This window comes from Canis lupus, unplaced genomic scaffold (assembly GCF_011100685.1).
Source record: "Canis lupus familiaris isolate Mischka breed German Shepherd unplaced genomic scaffold, alternate assembly UU_Cfam_GSD_1.0 chrUn_S50H209, whole genome shotgun sequence".
Classification (NCBI taxonomy): Eukaryota; Metazoa; Chordata; class Mammalia; order Carnivora; family Canidae; genus Canis; species Canis lupus.
In genome coordinates, this window is record NW_023331445.1 from 1 (window position 1) to 18,091 (window position 18,091).

Here is an 18,091-nt window from a genome sequence, read left to right on the forward strand (position 1 = left end):
CTGCGCCAACCCAGGATCCCTCACATTATTTCTTAAAGTAAATAAAAATACAAATGCTGGGTGGATGAGTAGTAGAAACATTTCTCAGGATCTTGATACAGAGTGTTGGGTTGTGATTTTTCGGTTGGACTTATTTGAAATTTATCTTTTCTTTAGGTATACTCAGCATAATGCTGTTCTAAGCCTAGAACAGAGAAAATTTTATGAAGAAAATGGGTTTCTTGTCATTAAAAGTTTGGTGTCTGATGCTGACATTCAACGCTTTAGGTACAGTAACCTTTCGTTATTTTACAGAAATATGTTGTATGTTTGCAATGGGAACATGGGTAAGAGTAGCGTGTGCATGTTCAGATATTTTTCAGGGACTGGTTCCTTGGGAAGTGGTTGGGAACATAAAGGGCTGGCTTTAATCTTAGCCCTTCTACTAAATGTTGTGTGCCCTGGGGCAACTTACTTTCCATGCCTCTCCTTTCTCATCTGTAAAATGGGGATAGTAGTACTGAGCCCTAGTGTTGTTGAGGACTGAATAAAGTAAAAGACGCACAGAGTGCTTCCAACCGGGCCTGGCCCATGGAATGGAGGAGAGAGTATTTGCCATTGTTACTCAGATGCAACCAAATCACAGATTTTCCCCACTGTTTTCTTAGGCTAAGGAAGCTGTGAGTTCTCACAGTGAATTCTGGCCTCACAGTGAGGAGGCAGGGGCTTGTGAGCTGGCCATTTCCTCCTCCCCATGCTCAGAGCTGCTCAGCCTGGCCTGGAGGTCAACTTGGTGCAGAGACACCATCTCCTCAATCTTTGTGGATCTTTCCACAGAACTGGCCAGGCAGGTGCCTGGAGCCTGCAGTAATGACATCATCTGCCAATTTCATTTCCTAGGGACCAGTTTGAAAGGATCTGCAGAGGGGAGGTGAAACCAGAACAAATGATGATAATGAGAGATGTGTCCATTGCAAAATCAGAATATATTCCAAGTGAAAGGATGATTTCAAAGATCCAAGACTTCCAAGAAGACAAGGAACTCTTCAGATACTGCACTCTCCCTGAGGTTGGAGAACCTTCCTGTGTTTTCTTTGTTTTTAGGTTAACAGGCTAATCATGATGAGCCTCCAGGGTTCCCACCTTTTGTGTAACACGGGAACAAACTGGTTGTCACTGTGTGTTGTCCACTTATAATAGATCTGACATCTTCCCATGTGACTTATATATTATCACTTGTGTATCTATATATATCATACTTGCAAACTTCTGCATAGCATCCCATTGTATCAATGTACCACAGTTTATGAACCATTTATTTCAAATGCTTTTAGTTTTATTTTTATTATTTTTTAAAGATTTTACTTATTTATTCATGAGAGAGAGAGAGAGGCAGAGACATAGGCAGAGGGAGAAGCAGACTCCTCACACAGAGCCCGATGCCGGATCGGATACCTGGACTGTGATCACACCTTGAGCCAAAGGCAGAGGCTCAACCGCTGAGTCACTCTAGTGTCCTGGTTGTGTGTGGAGATTACTTAAAATTTAAAAAATTCTTTAAACAAATGATAAAAAGAAAAGAATATTTTCCTGCCTGTACAGAGAAGACTGTACAGGCAGGCCACCTATCATGTCCAGCCCCTTGCGTTGGGGACAAAGGGGGACATGGCCCCTGAATCATCTATTCTTCCCAACCTCAAGTCTTGCAACGGAAATGGAACTTGTGAGCATCGATCAAGGAAGAAAAGCTTGAAGTTAGAGGCAACTTGCATTAGATGAATCACGATGAGGCCTCCAGGGTTCCCACTGTTCTCAAATGTGCACCATGCACGTGCTGGTTCATGCAATGATTTTTAGGAGGTGGGGATGATATAGTAGTTGGGTATTTATTTCAGTGTGTATTGGAAAAAGTAACCAGCGCATCTTACCTATGACTTCAGGAATATTATTAATCAGGATAAGACATGATTTAATTTAGGGAAATTATTGGCTAATATTGGGTAGTTCTGTCACATATGCTAGAAATGGTAAAATGGCTCTTGAGTCACTGAAGTTTAGAAAATACTGGTAGGAGATGCTGGGATGGCCTGGCTGGGTGGAGCATGTGAGTCATGAGCTCAAGCCCCACATTGGGATAGAGATTATTTAAAAAAAAGTGATGCTTGGGTGACTCAGCAGTTGAGTGTCTGCCTTTGGCTCAGGGCACGGTCCCGGAGTCCCGGGATCAGATCCTGCTTTGGGCTCCCTGCATGGAGCCTGCTCCTCCCTCTTCCTATGTCTCTGCCTCTCTCTGTAAATAAATAAAATCTTAAAAAAAACAAAACAAACAAAAAAACAGGAAAAGAAAATACTTGCCTAAGGGAATCCTAAAAGTTTATACCCTTTACAAAAAAAAAGTATGAGGCCTAACTCCTAGGATTTTAGTACCATTCGAGTGTTTCATGTTCAAGTTGCCAATATTCCTTATACATGAGATAAAATAGTGAGGAAAGCAGTAGAAGAGGCCTCATTTTTAGAGTCAGACAGAATTGGAGATGGAATATCATCCATTTCAATTGGCTCTGCCAACTTGGGCAATTTATCTGCAAGCTAATGATTCTTTAAAGCATCATTAATTCCAGGGGGCAGAGCAGCCCAGGTGGCTTGGCAGTTTGGCACCACCTTTGGCCCAGGGTGTGGTCCCAGGGTCCCGGGATTGAGTCCCTCATCGGGCTCCATGAAGCCTGCTTCTCCCTCTGCCTGTGTCTCTGCCTCTGTGTGTGAGTGTGTGTGTCTCTCATGAATAAATGAATGACATCTTTTAAAAAAAAATTCCAGGGGCATTACTTTTCAGGGATCGTTGTGAGACGTAAGTGGCTGACACATTAAGCCCCTGGCAGGTGGTAGGCATACAAAGCTGAGTGCTTTCCTCCCTAGTGGGTTAGGTGTAAGGAGGGAGCACACCCGCTGCCAGACCCCAGTCCAAATTCAGCAAACACACACACACCTCCCATCCCCCCACTCCCCCCACGAGCTCTCATTGCACCTTGGTGTCAAGCACCAGTGCCCATGTTATTATTTAACATCCTTCCAACAGAATATAGATGCCATGGGAGGAGGGACCTGCTCATCTCACTCCCCTGCTGCGTGTCCTTTTCTATTACTGTCTGGTTTGCAGCCCTCAGTGAAGAGCTGTGGAAAGGGAGGTGGCCTGACTGTGAAGTGTCCCCCTGTTGCTGTTCTTTTGTCTCCTGGGCTCTGCATGGCAGTTACATGTGTGTTGGGGCCTCTCATCCCTTCATTTTTTTTCTTTCTTTTTTTTTCTTTTAAGATTTTATTTATTTATTCATGATGCGCGCACACACACACAAAGGCAGAGACATAGGCTGAGGGAGAAGCAGATTCTTTGCAGGGAGCCCAATGGGGGATTTGATCCCAGGACCCCAGCATCACACCCTGAGCTGAAGGTAGGCGCTCAATCTGTGAGCCAGCCGGGTGCCCCTGACGGTCCCTTCTTATGAAGAATCTCCATGAGGGAAAGAGAAAGGTGTCCTCTCCCTGGGCATCTATGGACAGTTTCAGTTGAAAGAAGGGTATTCCTGTCCTTCCCCAGTCGAAAGCTGAGAGAAACTCATCCCATTCTCATAGAAAAAGTGATTCAGTTTCCAACTGGCTTGAAAGAGCCTGCTTAATTGAGTGTTGCAGATTTCCAGTGCTGACTTTTTCATTCTTTGTTTGCAAAGTTGTGACATACCAACAGTTTTTTAAAAATATGTATTCTTGGTAGGGAGGGGCAGAGGGAGAGAAACACAAGTAGACTCACCACTGAACAATTAGTCCAACCTAGCCCATGATATTATGACCCTGGGATCATGACCTGAGCTGAAATCAGGAGTCGGATGCTTAACCAGCTGAGTCACCCAGGGACTTCTACCAAGTGTTTTGTTATACATTGACATCCTGGCTCTTGTACAGATAACTGTACTTTATACCATGGGCCTATTTATTTGATTTCTCATGAAACTTTTTTCTTCTTTTCTCTTAGATTCTGAAATATGTGGAGTGCTTCACTGGACCCAATATTATGGCCATGCATACAATGCTGATAAACAAACCACCAGATTCCGGTAAAGGGCTCTTATTTCAAAGAGGAAAAAAAAAACCCAGGAAGTTTCAAACGTTCCAACTATAGCTGTGTGTATAACTGCTAAACTTTGGGTTTTTTTTTAAGATTTATTTATTTATTCATGATAGACACACAGATAGAGAGAGGCAGAGACACAGGAGGAGGGAGAAGCAGGCTCCATGCCGGGAACCCGATGCGGGACCCGATCCCGGGACTCCAGGACCCCGCCCTGGGCCAAAGGCAGGCGCTAAACCACTGAGCCACCCAGGGATCCCCAACTGTTAAACTTTGATAAATAAATATTTATATACTTTTATTCATGTCTCAAAACAGCACACATAATAGTGAAGTAGAATAGTTATTTCAGATATATTTTTTAAAGATTTTATTTATTTATTCATGAGAGAGAGAGAGGGATCCCTGGGTGGCTCAGTGGTTTGGTGCCTGCCTTTGGCCCAGGGCGTGATCCTGGAGTCCCGGGATCGAGTCCCACGTTGGGCTCCCTGCATGGAGCCTGCTTCTCCCCCTGCCTGTGTCTCTGCCTCTCTCTCTCTCTCTCTCTCTCTCTCTCTGTGTCTATCATGAATAAATAAATAAATCTTTTTTTTTTTTTTTTTTTTTAAAGAAAGGCAGAGAGAGAAGCAGGCTCTATGCAGGGAACCCAACATGATATTATAATAGCAACCATCAGTTGCTATTATTATAACCATTACCTCTAAGCTTTGTTAACCATTCTCACCTATGATAGCATGAATTCTGCTTTCCTGATTGAAGACATTATTATTACTAACAAAATTAAAACTATATTTATAAATCACAAACTACACAGTTGCTTTTAAAAATTCCTTGTGCTTGCTCAAATGTAGCTCCTAAGATCTTATTACCAAAGAAAGTGATTTGAGAGTTAAAACCCAGGAATGTGTACTTTAAAAAGATTCTGTGAAGCCCAATGCGAGACTTGAACTCATGACCCTGAGATCAAGCCTTGAGCTGAAATCAAGAGTCAGATGCCTAACTGAGCCAACCAGGTGCACCAAGGAATCTGCATTTTTTAAAAAAGATTTTACTTATTTATTCATGAGAGACACACAGAGAGAGAGAGAGAGAGAAAGACAGAGACAGAGACACAGGCAGAGGGAGATGCAGGGAGCCTGATGTGGGATTCGATAGTGGGACTCCAGGATCACACCCTGGGTGCGAGGGCAGGCGCCAAACCGCTGAGCCACCCAGGGATCCCCGGAATCTGCACTTTTGAAGCCACCCCAGCTCTTGGGCCATGCTGAGAAATTCTGCTCTACCTGTAATAAACTGATCCTTCAAAATTCTTTATCCTTTCCCACTTTTTCTGGAGAAAAAGAGCCAGGAGAACTTTATTTGACAGGCCTGTAGCTTAATTAACATCACCAAATCTTTCCTACTCTGGATGTCTTGTTTAGAGACGTCGGGTTGGGGATGGGGGAGCACCAGATTCAGAGTGGAAAATAGGGAGAAACATAAAAATGTCTGAGAGATCTCTGACTCTCCACAGTGATTGTACGCCAAGTGCATCTCATTCTGTGATGTACTTTTTGGAGACCTTTTATTAATTTAGTTAACTGATATTTTTTGTATCAGCCACTTAGAAGGCTGACTGGGAACCAACAATTTGGTTACTCTCTTCAATTACTCAAACTTTTTTTTTTTTTTGAATACTAGGTTCTATGCCCAAACCACAATTACAAGGAATAAAACACAAAAGAATTCATGACATGAAAAAAAAAAAAAAAGGATTCATGACATGTATGAATTGCTAGTGAATGCTGTGTGTCAGTACGTCCTCGGCTCCCAGGAACCCAGAAAAAAAGTAGAGGATCTGGAGTCGCCCTGTGGATTTGATATTCAAATTTGATGCTTAGCTCTCTGGACTGATTTTCTGTAATGTTGTTTCACTCTTTGGGTTTTTGTAGGTTTTGCAGGCAAAAAGAGATGAAATCTGAGATGCGAGTGTGTGTTAACAGCAGGATCTGTTTCAGGCAAGAAGACATCCCGCCATCCTTGCATCAGGATCTGCTCTACTTCCCCTTCAGGCCCAGCAATAAAATTGTCTGTGCTTGGACAGCCATGGAGCACATCGACAGGAACAATGGCTGCCTGTGTGTGCTTCCAGGCACACACAAAGGCCCTCTGAAGCCACACGATTATCCCCAATGGGAGGTATGTCTCGTTAGAGGAGGAATCTTACCTTTTTATGTCGTTGTTTTCTTTTAAGATTTTATTTATTTGTTTGAGAGAGAGAAGAGCACAAGCACGTGGGAGAGGAGTCGGGGAGAGACAGAGGGGAAGGGGAAGGGGCAAGCAGACTCTGCTGAGTCAGATAAGTGGCTTGAACTTCGCACCCTGAGATCATGACTGGAGTTGGCATCAAGACTTGGGACCCCCAACTGACTGAAACATCCAGGCGCCCCTAGAGGAGAAATCTTAACCAGAATATATGTATTTTTAAAGTATAATCGCCATTTATTTTTTTTCTGAACACTTTTTCTTCAGTTGTTAAGGACCTAGCTCCTTGAGAGTAAGGCTGGAGGACAGAGAGGCTTGGATGGAGGTTTAATGAGGCAAGAAGGATACGGAAAATTACAATGAAGCAGATCTGGACTCAAAAACAGAGCCACACAGGGGCACCTAGTGGCTCAGTGGTTGAGCATCTCCCTTTGGATCAGGGCGTGACCCTGGAGTCCTGGAATCGAGTTCCGCATCGGACACCCGCAGGGAGTCTGCTTCTCCCTTTGCCTGTGTCTCTGCCTCTCTCATGAATAAATAAAAATTAAACACACACACACAATAAAATTAACATGTTGGGAAAAAAAAGGACTTAGCTCCTTACGTGGGCTTCGGTGAAGGTTGTAGGACAGCACCTGCAGGTCTAAATTGGGGTGGGGGTGTTTGGTCCTTCCATGCTTCACAAGAGCGATTCCTGACTACCTGCAGTGAATGGCACAACTCATACAATAATGTACTTTCACATACAGCTTGGGAAGCACATAGGCCTCCACTATGTTCAGAAGAATGAACTTCTTAATGACCTTGTCCTTGGGCACACAATGGGTGCAGTTGGTGTAGCGGATAGGCTGCATGTGGCCACGGCATTTTTTGGCACGACCATTATTTGTTCTTTTCTTAGCCATCTTGGGCACGGGACCAAGAGCCAGAATATTTTTTGTTTTGATTTCAATCAGTATCCATAAAGAGCTTTAACATTGAGATGGCATTTCCTTCGTAATAAAACATCGTTATAGGATTTGGAATTAGAATCAAGGAAGATTCAAGGATGTCAGGTAAAATAACCATTTTTCCTTCATGAAGTGTTGGAAAGCTGATCAGTGTAGGGAGCTTTGGTAGGTGCTGTATAGGATCTGAGATTATCAAGCCTAATTGCAGAAGTAAGACAAACACTTGCAATACCACAATCCAACGTCAAGTGCCAAGTACTTGTTACGCACCCTTCATGAATGCATTATATAACAGGAAGTTAGTACTTGACTCTGGGGAAGCATGAGTAGTATTCCATTGCATGACTGTTGCATGGTGTATGGATAGAGCTAGTGATGTTGGAAGAGTACAGAAAGCTTTTGAGCCCATGAATGGTGAGATCAAATTCGTTCTTCAAGAATGATAATCTAGAGGCCTAGAGAAGAATATACTGGAGGTGAGAGTCCAGAGGCAGAGAAACCAGAGAGGAGGTGATAAGTGTTTTAGGTATGAGACAATAAGGTCTTGAAACCCCATAATGATGGTCAGAATGGGAAGAGCATGGGTTGTTAAGGCAGGAAGAATGAATGTGGTTTGTAGGAAATAAAGAATATGGCTTTCAGGCCTTCTGTCTCATTAGTTAGATTCTTGCACTGAAGATTAGTGCCAAAGAAAATATTGGAGTCTGGATTCTGATATAAAATCTGAAACTAAAAAAAAAAAAAAAAGTCTGAAACTATAAGATTCATCAATTAAATTGAGGTTTAGGGAAAGTTTGATGCGGACAACAGAAGTGGGCTGTGGCTGACTTAAGGCAAGGGGAGTGTTTTGGAGGGTAGCAGGTATCTGCTGAGTCCATGGAAAGGCTGGCTAGCTCGGATGAACAGGAAAGTGGAGGTCACGTTCAGTGGGAACTGAACCTGGTGGGAGCAACTGAACCTTGACCATAACCAGTGCCTTCCATCCTCTGCTCAGATCCAAAGTGACCACAGAGGAAGGTCAGATTGACTTAGATCATGTATCCACCCTGGCCAGGAGAGAAGTGCACTGGATCAAAGCCCCAGTGAAGTCCAGCAGGAAAGCAGTCCTTTCCCCAGGAGAATGTGGCATAACCTCAGGAAGAGGAAATGTGATGCCGTCCTCCCCCATAACCATTACTTAATGTATAACTGATTTTGAAATAGTTATTTAAAAAACACAATGTTTTCCTTTTTTTTTTTTTTTTTTTAAAGAACTTATTTATTCATGAGAGACGCACAGAGAGAGAGACAGAGGCAGAGACACAGGCAGAGGAAGAAGCACGCTCCATGCAGGGAGCCCAATGTGGAACTCGATCCTGGAACTCCAGGACCACGCCTTGGGCCAAGGCAGGCGCTAAACCGCTGGGCCATCGAGGGATCCCCAAAGTTTTTCTCTTAATTATGGATGTGACATCAGTGCTTTCTGAGCTGAGAAAATAGAGATTTACTCTCTGCTGGTTTGGGAGACAGTTTGCTTCTTAGAGGTACTCTGAGTTATAGAAGAATGGTTCAGGCAAAGTTCTAGGTGAGGAGAATATCATACTGGGAAAGAGAGGATCCCTGGGTGGCTCAGTGATTTAGTGCCTGCCTTTGGACTAAGCAGGCCTGACCCTGGGGTCCCGGGATCGAGACCCACATCGGGCTCCCTGCATGGAGCCTGCTTCTCCCTCTGCCTGGAGGTCTCTGCCTCTCTCTGTGTCTTCTCATGATTAAATAAGTAAAATCTTTACAAAAATATATCATCCTGGGGAAACGATGATTATACATTCAGGCTGTGAAAGGCGGACTTCCATGTTAACTACAAATGCAACGTTGATCTAGATCCTCATTTATAATTCAGTTATGAAGGGTAAGAAGAAATTCAGCATCTTCCTTTGCTCCCTAAATCCTGATTTTAATATCATAATGTGACTTTCACAGCCACACATCTGAGAAGCTTTTGTATATTTGCAGTACCTGTTAAGAATCTATTTATCTTTTCTCTTGGAAGAACTTAGGAAACCTTTGCTTTTCCTAATGCAGTCATTGATAAAATTTTTAGTCCATTGAGTTCCTCAAATACAGAGTTGGGTTCTCTATTGTGTTCTATGGGGGGCGTGAACTTAATGTTCTATGGGATCCAGGACTATGATGAAAAAACCCCCGCGTGCACCTCGTGATGGAGAAAGGAGACACCGTTTTCTTTCATCCTTTGCTCATCCACGGATCAGGCTGGAACAGAACTCAAGGATACCGCAAGGTATGCATTACATCACCGTGCTTTCCAAAGACGAATAGGTTAGAAGCAAAAATGTCAAGATATGTGAAACTTTATGAGATTTGTGATGTTTAACTAAACTGCTCTTGCTCTGGGGCAGCACCGGTGGCACAGCTGTTAGCGCCGCCTGCAGCCTGGGGTGTGATCCTGGAGTCCCAGGATCGAGTTCCACGTCAGGCTCCCTGCATGGAGCCTGCTTCTCCCTCTGCCTGTGTGTCTGCCCCTCTCTCTCTCTCTCTCTCTCTCTCTCTCTCAATAAATAAATAAATAAATAAATAAATAAATAAATAAATAAATAAATCTTAAAAAAAATAAAAATAAACTGCTCTTGCTCTGGTTATTTACCAGGGAATATTATTGATACCTCATGCTTTTTGCTAAGTTATCAGTAGGAGGCCATGAGACCTCAGTTTCCCAATCCTACTGATCCTGAATTAGGAACATTCATAGAATTGCTTCAGAGAAAGAACTACTTGGTTAGCCCACAGCCTGTGCTTTTGGAGACAGAAACAATGGCTGATGTACTAAAATCTTAAAATGGGGGAAATGGATAAAGGAAACCCATTTATGACGGCAGTTTATATAGCTTTGATATGAATTGGCTGCCCAGAAATAAGATTTAGCAGTAGGATTCATGTTTTTTGCCCCTTAGCTAGAATATATTAAAAAACCTATTGATTTCATTGCTTACATTAAGATTTGACAAATTTCCCATATTCCCAGATTTCTCTCTTCTCAAATATTAGCAGATCTCACAGCCACTGTGGACTGACATTACCCACATTACATGGCTCTTATTACGATATATTGGGGTTTTTTTGGGGTTGGGTGAAGCGTGCCAGTTTGTATCACCAACACACCCATTGTCTCCCTAGGTGCAGGGTAGGCTAACCAGGTTTCATCTTCCGTTCATTCATATTTCCACCAGGTCAACAGGGCCAGGATGAGGGTGAGGCAAGAAAGCCCTCTCCTCCAGGGAAAATATAACGGGGTTAGGAGGATGGTGCTAAAAACCTCAACAATCAAGTTAAATGATAGTTTAAGGCAGTATTTAGAAAATCAAAATCAATGCAAAAAATATCTGTGATGAACACAATGCCAAAATTTTTTTAATGCCAAAATTTTAAATACTTATATTTAAATACTTATATTTTAAATACTTATAGTTATACTTTAAATACTTATATTAGTTTCTTAGATCAGACTCCCCACCAGCATGACCCTCAGAACTGTACAGCAGGGGTACAGCCACAAGGACATAAATAATGTGAATGTTTTTGGGATTCATGAATTTGGGCCTTTTATCATGTATCCTTGGTGTCAAAATTCAATTTGATATGAAAATGGAATTTTATGTGTATGTGTGTGTAAAAACAGGATGCTAAGACAAATAGTCTGAAAGTCTGTATGAGTTAGAAAATTATATTACTTTTTTTTTGAAAGATTTTATTTATTTATTCATGAGAGACACAGAGAGAGAGAGAGAAGCTTAGACAACAGGCAGAGGGACAAGCAGGCTCCATGCAGGGAGCCTGATGTGGGACTTGATCCCAGGTCTCCAGGATCACGCCCTGGGCTGAAGGCGGGGGCGCTGAACCGCTGAGCCACCCAGGGATCCCCTTATATTACTATCTATATGATCAGGATTATAAACTGTGTAGGATAACTACATACCGAAAGATCTCATGTCAAAACCTGAAAATATAGTATACAGTGATTCCCTGTATGAAACTAAAAGGTAAATAATAAGAAAACCAAGTAATGTGAATGATAATATCCTAACTTTGCAATTTTCAACTACTTTATTTGAAAAAAGATGGACCCTTACAAAAAAAAAATTAAAAAACACATATAGGTAATGTACTTATCCCCTCTGGCCTCAGTTGTCACTACTCCTTGGTGTGTGTGGGGGCTTCCATGGGAAATGGAGTTTGTGACTCCACTGTCTAGAAATTTCATGTTGTGAGCAAAGCAGGCAGCTCTTCTGAGAAGTGAGGTCACCTCAAGAGAACTAACATGCGACTAGGAAAGTGAGTTTTAAGTTTATCTGCTGATAACCTTTTTAAGAATGGGGAGAACCAAGTAACCTCCTCTTACCTTCAGAAGGAAACAAGATGAGTGCCGTATATGAATGCTATTGGACTTCAATGTTCTTTTGATTTGACAGGAGTGGGTGTGTATATTATTTTCCTTCGCAAGGTATTTGTGTGTTTTTTTTCTTGATCTTTAGACATTAAATAACAAAGCACCACAAACTCAGCTGAGTAACTAACTTCTGTGACTAAGAAGAGGATGAAGAACCCTGGAAACCCATTCCTGTTTAGGACTCGAGGACATGCACTCGCTAGATAAATCACATGTTAAAAATTAAAGTCCTCTTACTCTTGTCATTATGTTCTCTGCCCATTTTGAAACAAGTATCCCAGGGAGTTTTAAAACCTCTTGGAATTTCTCAGTCAGCCTTTAGCTGTACCTGGGGGAGATAAGATATTGAACCCCAAAGAGACTAATCCAAGACACGATGGAACATTCTGGAAATCAAATGCTAGTGAACTAGCTGATGTTCTAAAAGAAGTCTTTCTGTTGGTTGTTGCTGTTAACAGATATTTTTCTCCCCCCAATATTAATCATTTTCACCCTGCACAGGCAATTTCCTGCCATTTCGCCCAGTGCTGACTGCCACTACATCGATGTGAAAGGCACCAGTCAAGATGTCACTGAAGAGGGATATTGTAGGGATTGGACATAAATTATATGGAATTCCGAAAGACACCAGCCTGAAGGTATGTTTGGGTGAGATGACAGGTTAAACTTCTTTTCTCCTTCAGATACTTGATAATTCTCATATCTGGTTTACTTTTAAAGGATATTATTATTCACTTGAGGGAGAGAGGAATATGAATGTGGGGGGGTAAGGACTGAGGGGAGGGTGAAGCAGAGGTCTACTCTGAGCCAGGGAGCCTGATGATGAGCATAATTCCAGGACCTGAGAAAAAAGGGTAGACCTTAATTGAGTCACCCAGGCACTCTAGCTACCTGGTTTAATTTGGAAGCATATGTGCATTGTTTAGAGCACCGTGCAGAAGCCTTGCTGAGATCCACTGAGAATTTCAGCTAATACTTGCTTCCCCCCACGTGGGGCACCTGAGCATCCCAGACTTCTTTATGTCTTTTGGCCGCCCTGTGCTGTGTAGGCTATCCTGTTCCAGGCCAGGCAGGTAGGAAAGGAAACAGCAGATCTGGAGGAGAGCAAGTGAGCAACAAAAGCCACCTTCTGAATGCACATAAGGAAAGTTAAAGGTTTGGGGTGTTACCCATAGGCCTCCCTTAATTTCTCTACAACAGAGTATTTACATATATGCAGATCCAATAACTGTCCCAGAAGCAATTCTCAAGCAGGTTTTCTGGGTGGGTCAGTTAGCATCTGGGGTTCCACGGAAGCTGATGGCAGAAACCACTGATGCTTATCAAGAGGGGACATGAGACATTATTTCATATGCTTTGCTACTTAATACACAACACTTGTAAAGTAGTTGCGTGTAGCTAGTGGGCATTCAGTGCTGCTGATGATCCCCAGACAAATTACAGTCAAGCCAAAGAAATAGACATATTTGCCTGGTAGACAAAGACATTTTAGCCTCCGAACCAAGAGGCTGATCCTATGTTTCAATTTGCAGGAATCACCAATATATGTTTTCCTAGGGGGTGACAGGACCTCCACGTAGACTGAATGTAATGATAACTCGGCCCCTCTAGTACTGTGAAGAGTACCGCACACCAGCACTACGCTACTGGGCCACTGGGAATCACCTTCTGAAAGTCATTCCCAGCTGAAGAATCTTACTTCCCCCTTGGCCCCTTCTCCCTTTAGAACCTATGAATCTATCCCATATCAGAAGAGGCTCTCATTTCACATTTGCCAATGGTGGGAAGTCTGTCCTTCTCTCTTTGCCCAGTTTTTATTTTTTATTTTATTTTATTTTTTTAAAAGATTTATTTATGTATTTATTCATGAGAGAGAGAGAGGCAGAGACACAGGCAGAGGGAGAAGCAGGCTCCATGCACCGGAAGCCCGATGTGGGACTCGATCCTGGGTCTCCAGGATCGCGCCCTTGGGCCAAAGGCAGGCGCTAAAACCGCTGCGCCACCCAGGGATCCCCTACCCAGTTTTTAAAACGCTTTATGAAGGCATCCTATTTTGTCAAGTGGGGCTTCCGGGCAACACACTGATTCTTGCAGCAGAAAAAAAAAGCATATATTGTTGGCAGATTGTCAGGGTTGTAAATGAATGAACTGCCTCCAGTATTTATTTCAATTATTTGAGAGAGAGAGAGAGAGAGAGAGAGAGAGAACGTGAGCAGGAGGTGGGGGTACGGGCAGAAGGAGAGGGAGGGAATCTCCAGCAGATTCCCCACTGAGCCAGGACCCCAACACGGAGTCCATCCCACCACCCTGAGATGAGTTGGGCTCTTAACTGACTGAGCAACCCAGGTGCCCCTCCCTCCCCGCTCTAAGGAAAAAATGAAAAGTCCAAGAGGCTACCAGAAGTGATGCAGGTGACAGAGCTACATTTCAGAGTCAGGTTGAATTCTGAAATTAAGCATTCCACCAGACCTTGCTGCCTGTCAAAAATAAACAAGAAACCAGAAAGCTTGTTGAATCAAAAGTCTGTTGTTTGATTAAGAATAAAGCAATAATACCAAATCACCCCAATACCAAATCATGACCTGATTTTCACTGAGGAGCAGATCACTCTAGATGAGGCAGCGAGTGGCTAAAGGAAAGCCAGACAAGGAGTACAGGTCTTCTTGACCAAACAGCATGCTAAGCCTGTTGTGGACACCTGTAGTCAAGAGGAGCACCAATTGGCACAGGCTGACTGGCGTCTGGCTCTCTCAGTTTGTTCAATGCGATTTTATTTTATTTTGCTTTATTTTATTTTAAAGATTTTATTTATTTATTCATGAGAGACACAGAGAGGTGGGAGACATAGAGAGAGATGCACGGTCCCTTTGGGGTACCTGATGAGGGACTTCATCCCATACCCAGGATCATTACCTGAGACAAAGGCAGATGCTAAACCACTGGGCACCTTGGCACCCCTGTTCAACATGATTTTAGATCGTAAAATCTAAATTAGATCGTACTGACAATAAATTATTGGGAGTCTTAGAATATGGTTTATTTACTGATTGGATCATTGTGGAGAATTTTTCTATTTAACTATTGGTAGATGCTAGAAATCTACCTTGTCTTATGCTGAGCACATTCCCAGTGTTCCACGGACTCACTGTATTTGGCTTTATTTCCAGGAGGTGTCTAGATATCGAGCCCGGCTGGTGAAAGGAAGAAGGATCAACCTTTGAAGTAGCTGCCTCCTGGAGCTCTTTGAGACAAAAACCAAAAGGAATCAAGATGCCTGTGGAACATGTTTTATTAATGAGCTGTCCTAATCTTTCCTGTCACTTGTTATGAAGATCACAACGCACTTACAGGGAACTTTATGGGATCTGGTTAGCTCTGGGTGAGGGGCTGGTGCTTTAATGGATGAACAGGGTGTAACAGTGGCCTATTACTATTGTCAGGAATACTACTTTGCACCTAATAAAGGTCACTGATGTCTAATTTAAGTGTGTTCAGTTACTTTCATTCAGTAGCTCTTGCCCAAGCAAGAAGGAATGCTTTGAAACTCAGGGTCTGCTGACTTTTTTGCATCCCTTTCTGGAAATCCCACCACCCACTGATTTCATGGCATGAGAGACTTCTCAGATCTAGAACACTATCCTCTACACATACGTTTAATGAACGGTATTGTGGAGTGAGGACAAAGGTGGATGCTCATGCTCTGACACAGGAAGTCCTTGCATGACTTCTCCAACCCAGCCAGCCTCCTTAAAAAAAACACAGGATCTTTCCAAATCCCTTTCTCTCTTGCTGAAGAAGGAGACAAAGGTGACTCCCACTGCTAGTTTTTATTGAGTTAGGCAGCTGAAAAACCCTCAGCATTTATGAATGAAACCTAAACTCTCTCAAGGTACAGAGAAATTGTTAGTTTTGATTTCTAATGGGCACAAACTGGGGAAATTTGTTTTATTTCATTTTAAGAGTATTTATTTACGTTACGGAGAGAAGCACAGGCAGCAGCGATTTGGAGGGGCAGAGGGGGAGGAGAAGCAGACTCCCTGCTGGGCAGGGAACCTGAGGCGGGGGGCTCAACCCCAGGACTCTTAAATCAGGACTGAGCCTAAGGCAGAGATGCTTAACCCACTGAGCCACCCAGGTGCTCCTCTCCTCACCTTCAGACATGAACCTACAATGTTTATTTGTTCAGTTTAGTGGAAGGATAGTCACATAGAATAAACTAGGGAAATCTATGAAGGAAACAGTGATGGCTCAAGTGTGGGCTCAGCCATTCTCTGCTGGGTGACCTTGGACCAGTTACTGAGCCCAGGGGTCCAGGCCACCTGCTCTGGGCAGCAGGAATGCTGATAAAGGTCTTGGGGCTTCCAGCCCCTCCTCATGACTTTGTGAATTGAAATGATGGAAAGCAAGGGCGCATACCTGTCATCAGCTCTGTGTGTCTTCCCGGATGAGGGCTAATCCAGGGCCAACTGTGGGTTCCAGAAAATGCTGACTCTGAAATTTAATTTTATTTGCCTTAATTCATATAGTAGGTAGCTTACCCCCACTTCGGGGGCTGTGTCTCCAAACAGCTTCCATCCTCCACAATTCCAGTAAGTAGATCTAATGGTCGTTAAATACCATACGATATATATACAGCTTTTTCTAGTGGGAATTAAGATATAAAATACAACATATCATGTTGCCTGGTGAATTTATTACACATGGGGTGCGGTGGCCTGGGTGGCTCAGTGGGTTAAGTGTCTGACTCTTGATTTCTGCTCAGGTCATGGTTCTCAGGATGGTGGGATGGAGCCCCATGGAGGCTCTGTACTCAGCAGGGAGTCTGCTTGCCCCTTTCCCTCAGGTCCTCACCCTGCCCTGCCTGTACTCCCTTCCTCCCTCTCTAAAGAGAATAAATAAAATTAAAAATATAATTCATGGGGGCAGCCCGGGTGGCTCAGCGGTTTAGCACCTGCCTTCAGCCAGGGCCTGATCCTGGAGACCTGGGATTGAGTCCCGCGTCTGGCTCCCTGCATGGAGCCTGCTTCTTCTGCCTGTGTGTGTTGTGTGTCCTCTCTCTCGAATACATAAATAAATAAATAAATACATACATACATACATACATACATACATATTTTTAAAAATATAATTCATTATAGAAATCCTCTGTTGCCAGGACTTGTTCTAATTAAAACCTAGGGAAAATGTTGAAGACCTAATTTTTATATGTATTTTAACATTCAAAAAGGCAAAAAATATCTGAAATGCATAATCTGATTAAATTTTTTAAAGATTATTTATTTTTTTATTCATGAGAGAGACAGAGACACAGAGAGGCAGAGACACAGGCAGAGGGAGAAGCAGGCTCCATGCAGGGAGCCTGATTCGGGACTGAATCCTGGAACTCCAGGATCATGCCCTTGGCGGAAGGCAGGTGCTAAGCACTGAGCCACTCAGGGATCCCCTAACCCGGTTATTTCACATTCAGGCATGTTACACCTCATTGAAGTTAGCCCTTAGTGTGTGGTCATACTGCTCTATTAGGTAGTATCTTTGGTTTATCTTAAATTACCTTTGTAGGAGAAGACATGATATCCATGGAATATTATCATAGAGCCACAATTCTGATGTAAATTATTGGATGGGATGCTCTGAGTTGTGCATATGCTATACACTGACTTGGGATTTTTCAACTTTGATTTCTTCTGAGAATGTATGATTTAATATAAACATAAAATCTGTTATATTTAAAATAAAATTAAAATATAAAATCTACTGGATTTGATTCCCACCTAAAAAAACCATACATATTCCTTACAAATCAAATTACAAAATCAGAGAAATAAAAGGAATTTTAAAACATCATTCATAATTCCATTACATAAGGCAATCACTTAAAAAAAGTGTTTTTAAAAAATTTCTCTTCATTTTTTTCAGATAGTATCTTGGTTTTCATGCCAAATCTAAGTATATTTACTATTATAAGCACTATCCATGCTATTAAGTCCTTCATTTTTTTAAAACGATTAATTAAGAGAGAGAAAGCATGAGTGGTAGCGAGTGAGAGGAACAGAGGGAGAGAATCCCAAGCAGATTCCCCACTGAGGCCATAGTAAGCCATGGGCTCAATCTCAGGACCCAGAGATCATGACCTGATGTGAAATTACCAGTTTGCACCTAACCGACTAAGCCACCCCAGGGCACATGCTCTTCACTTTTAAAGCCCGAGTCCTATCTATCCCATTGAGTGGACATAAGTAATTAATTATTCTTCTATTTTTTGGTGACAGTAGTTAATGTTTTGGATTTAGACCTTTTCTAAATACATGTTGAGTTTAGGGGTTCCTGGCTTGCTCAGTCAGAAGAGCACATGACTCT

At 42.7% G+C, this 18,091-nt stretch overlaps 2 pseudogenes; one reads left to right on the top strand and one right to left on the bottom strand.

Moving 5' to 3' along the window:
• Positions 1-124: 124 nt before the first annotated feature.
• Positions 125-13,423, top strand: LOC119879262 (annotated as a pseudogene).
• Positions 6,944-7,248, bottom strand: LOC119879261 (annotated as a pseudogene).
• Positions 13,424-18,091: the final 4,668 nt, after the last annotated feature.